Source organism: Salmo salar, chromosome 26 (genome assembly GCF_965601325.2).
Source record: "Salmo salar chromosome 26, fSalSal1, whole genome shotgun sequence".
NCBI classification, from domain to species: Eukaryota; Metazoa; Chordata; class Actinopteri; order Salmoniformes; family Salmonidae; genus Salmo; species Salmo salar.
Window position 1 is genome coordinate 32,038,588 of NC_138316.1, and position 4,277 is coordinate 32,042,864.

At 41.6% G+C, this 4,277-nt stretch overlaps 1 long non-coding RNA gene across 1 annotated transcript; it reads right to left on the bottom strand.

Annotated features, from left to right (window-relative positions):
* Nucleotides 1-556: 556 nt before the first annotated feature.
* On the bottom strand, nucleotides 557-2,503 carry LOC106587715 (uncharacterized). The gene is made up of 3 exons (XR_014382884.1): nucleotides 2,398-2,503; nucleotides 981-1,744; nucleotides 557-877 (listed from the first exon to the last, which is right to left on the bottom strand). It is a non-coding gene; the product is annotated as an uncharacterized LOC106587715 (long non-coding RNA).
* Nucleotides 2,504-4,277: the final 1,774 nt, after the last annotated feature.

Here is a 4,277-nt window from a genome sequence, read left to right on the forward strand (position 1 = left end):
AGTGTATGTTGCACCTTTTTGTCACGGTTTGTTGTTTCTGTTCTTTAGTTTATTTGTATATCTTGCATAGTTTCACAGTGAAAATAAAATGTGGAATGATACACACGCTGCGCTTTGGTCCCATTCTTCAGACAGCCGTGACAAACAGAAATTGTTGCATGTTGTGTTTATACTTTTGTTCAGTATAATTTCAACCTAAAAGAAGATAGACAGCTATCTTGCAGTATACGTGTCCTACAATGTCTGGGTGTTCAATAGCTGATCTGTGTTCATGAAGCATCTATATAGTTATCATTTGTAAAAAAGGAAGTTCAACAGCACTGAATATTTTTTATTTATTTACCCATCCATTCCCCAGTTGGTGCCCCAGGAGTTTTTCACGATCCAATATGGACTGCTATTCTTTTCACCATATCCCACTGCCAGTACAGCATGGTTCACATTGTCTGTAGTGTTCTTACACGCAGTGCTAGTACAAACAAAGAATACTTTATAAAACACATGGAGGACATGTTAATTAATTGTAATAGAGGGTCAAATGTGCAGTTTGTATACCTTATGTGAACGGCAAGGAGCTTTACAGCTCATGAAAATGTTCTACTGCAACATTGTATGGCTCATAAGTACAGTCTTCTACCTTCCACACAATATTTGATAAGATTTGGAGGTTCACAATTCAATTCCCACAAAGCTCTTTAATCCTGCCACCCAACATTTATTGTGAAGTGGGAGTGATAAGGAACAACGGAGTGTACTGGGCTTACTCTCACCTGCTGTACACACCATCTTTGTAGTGGAGGAAATCATCAGTCACTTCATATCCAAAGCTGACTGGGTTCAGTCTGGCCACAGCATCAACCATGCCCTTTTCGTCATACTGTTAGAGGGGGGAAGACAGAACAACATATTAATTGCTGACCAAGAAAACAATGTTTAGGACAGATGCAGAGGTTGTAAAACGTTTAGTTTTAGTCTCTCACACTTGTTATGTTGACAACATCTTTCACGAAGGCAGCTGCCAACTCGGGCTTGAAATTGCAAGACCCATCCTAAAAAAAGTAGTTGGGATAAAGAAGTATATAGTGAGTAATCCAAACAAGTGAGTCATAAGGATTAAATACAAGTGTTATTAACGTTTTCCTTTTTTACACTAAGAACAATTTATAAATAAATACATGTTCCGTGTAAGGATAGTCATCTTTGGTCATGAGTCCGTTGTTGTATTTAACATACTCAAACGCCTGCCTTGGGAGTCCCCTGAAACCAATACATTACAGTATCTGAATGCTGTTTTTGTAGACAGATAGCTACAGTATGTATCAGGAGGCATAGAAGTCACATGCAGGACAGGAGTGATAAGCTCATGTGATTTTAAGATGGTACTGAAGGCCCACCAACCCCATACATCCATGATTGTTGAAGTCTTGAGCACAGTCCACCAGTTGCTGCTCAGACTGGAAAATATAGGATGATAACTCACAGATAAGGCTATTACCAACAACCATTCAACAACCAATTCAACTACAGTAACCCATTTCTTTCTATTGTACCGCTTCATACGAAACCATACAGGGGAACATAGTAGGTTGACTGCCAAAAACATTGTGAAACAGTGTGACACCGTAGAAAATACAAGAGAAATAGAGCTAGTTCTCACCAGAACTGGGAGTTTTCCAGTAGCTATAGCCGTCACAGACTCAAGACAGCCGGTAGTGGAGAAGGTCCAGCAGCTTCCACAGTGACCCTTAGGACACAACAATAGCACACTGACTCAACATGATATCAACACAGCGCAGTCATAAATGTATAGCCGCTTTTATCTTTTTCACTCGCCCGCAAACAGCCAATCCATCAGAAAATGACTTGGTCATGTTGTTGTGAATATACACTGAGTACAAATATTATGAACACCTGCTCTTTCCATGACAGACTGACCAGGTGAATCCAGGTCAAAACTTTGATCCCTTATTGATGTCACTTGTAAAATCCACTTCAATCAGTGTAGATGAAGGGCAGGAGACAGGTTAAAGATGGATTTTTAAGCCTTGAGACATGGATTGTATATGTGTACCATTCGGAAGGTGGATTGGCAAGACAAAAGATTGAAGTTCCTTTGAATGGGGTATGGTGTCACGCTCAACAGTTTCCCATGTGTATCAAGAATGGTCCACCACCCAAAGGACATTCAGCCAGCTTGACACAACTGTGGGAACCATTGGAGTCAACATGGGCCAGCATCCCTGTGAAACGCTTTCGACACCTTGTAGAGTCCATGCCCCGATGAATTGAGGCTGTTCTGAGGGCAAAACAGGGGGGGGGGGTGCAACTCAATATTAGGAAGGTGTTCTTAATGTTTTGTACACTCAGTATATTTTGCCTATGAGGGAAACGTAGTACCTGATATTTGACAGGTGACACATAGTTAGCCTTCTCTCTCCAGTCCACAGAACCAGGATATGGCCCATGGCTGCTGATGTGACTCTTTGGTGGCAGAGCAGTTCTGATGAAGATAAATGTAAGAACAGTTACTATTGATTAGGCTATCTCATATCAGGGAAGCTCGTAGACTTATAATTGGGGTTAACTACAGGATCACATTTTAGTAATTACATTTCACAGCTGTACCTGAGGTTCTGTCAGGAGGAAAGTCTTCCTGAACTCTGCAAAGCTCATGTCAGAAAACTGATTCAGTCCCACTGGGAAAAGGAAAGTTACAACATGTCAGAAAACTGATTCAGTCCCACTGGGAAAAGGAAAGGACTCCATCCTAGCTGGAGGGGTGCTCTCATCTTATCTACGAACATAGACAGGGCTCTAACTCCTCTAGCTCCACAATGAAATAGGGTGCAGGCCAGGCAGCAGGCTGTTAGCCAGCCTGCCAGCTTAGTGGAGTCTGCCACTAGCACAGTCAGCGTAGTCAGCTCAGCTTTCCCCATTGAGACCGTGTCTGTGCCTCGATCTAGGTTGGGCAAAATTAAAAATGGCGGTGTTCACTTTAGCAATCTCGCTAGTATAAAGACCTCCTCCATTCCTGCCATTATTGAAAGAGATTGTGATATCTCACATCTCAAAATAGGGCTACTTAATGTTAGATCCCTCACTTCCAAGGCAGTTATAGTCAATGAACTAATCACTGATCATAATCTTGATGTGATTGGCCTGACTGAAACATGGCTTAAGCCTGATGAATTTACTGTGTTAAATGAGGCCTCACCCCCTGGTTACACTAGTGACCATACCCCCCGTGCAAAGGCGGAGGTGTTGCTAACATTTACGATAGCAAATTTCAATTTACAAAAAAAAAAAACAATGAACGTTTTCGTCTTTTGAGCTTCTAGTCATGAAATCTATGCAGCCTACTCACTCACTTTTTATAGCTACTGTTTACAGGCCTCCTGGGCCATATGCAGTGTTCCTCACTGAGTTCCCTGAATTCCTATCGGATCTTGTAGTCATAGCAGATAATATTCCAATTTTTGGTGACTTTAACATTCACATGGAAAAGTCCACAGACCCACTCCAAAAGGCTTTCGGAGCCATCATCGACTCAGTGGGTTTTGTCCAACATGTCTCTGGACCTACTCACTGCCACAGTCATACTCTGGACCTAGTTTTGTCCCATGGAATAAATGTTGTGGATCTTAATGTTTTTCCTCATAATCCTGGATTATCGGACCACCATTTTATTGCGTTTGCAATCGCAACAAATAATCTGCTCAGACCCCAACCAAGGAGCATTAAAAGTCGTGTTATAAATTCTCAGACAACCCAAAGATTCCTTGATGCCCTTCCAGACTCCCTCTGCCTACCCAAGGACGTCAGAGGACAAAAATCAGTTAACCACCTAACCGAGGAACTCAATTTAACCTTGCGCAATACCCTAGATGCAGTTGCACCCCTAAAAATTTAAAACATCTGTCATAAGAAACTAGCTCCCTGGTATACAGAAAATACACAAGCTTTGAAGCAAGCTTCCAGAAAATTGGAACGGAAATGGCGCCACACCAAACTGGAAGTCTTCCGACTAGCTTGGAAAGACAGTACTGTGCAGTATCGAAGAGCCCTCACTGCTGCTCGATCATCCTATTTTTCCAACTTAATTGAGGAAAATAAGAACAATCAGAAATGTCTTTTTGATACTGTCGCAAAGCTAACTAAAAAGCAGCCTTCGCAAATGGAGGATGGCTTTCACTTCAGCAGTAATAAATTTATGAACTTCTTTGAGGAAAAGATCATGATCATTAGAAAGCAAATTACGGACTCCTCTTTAAATCTGG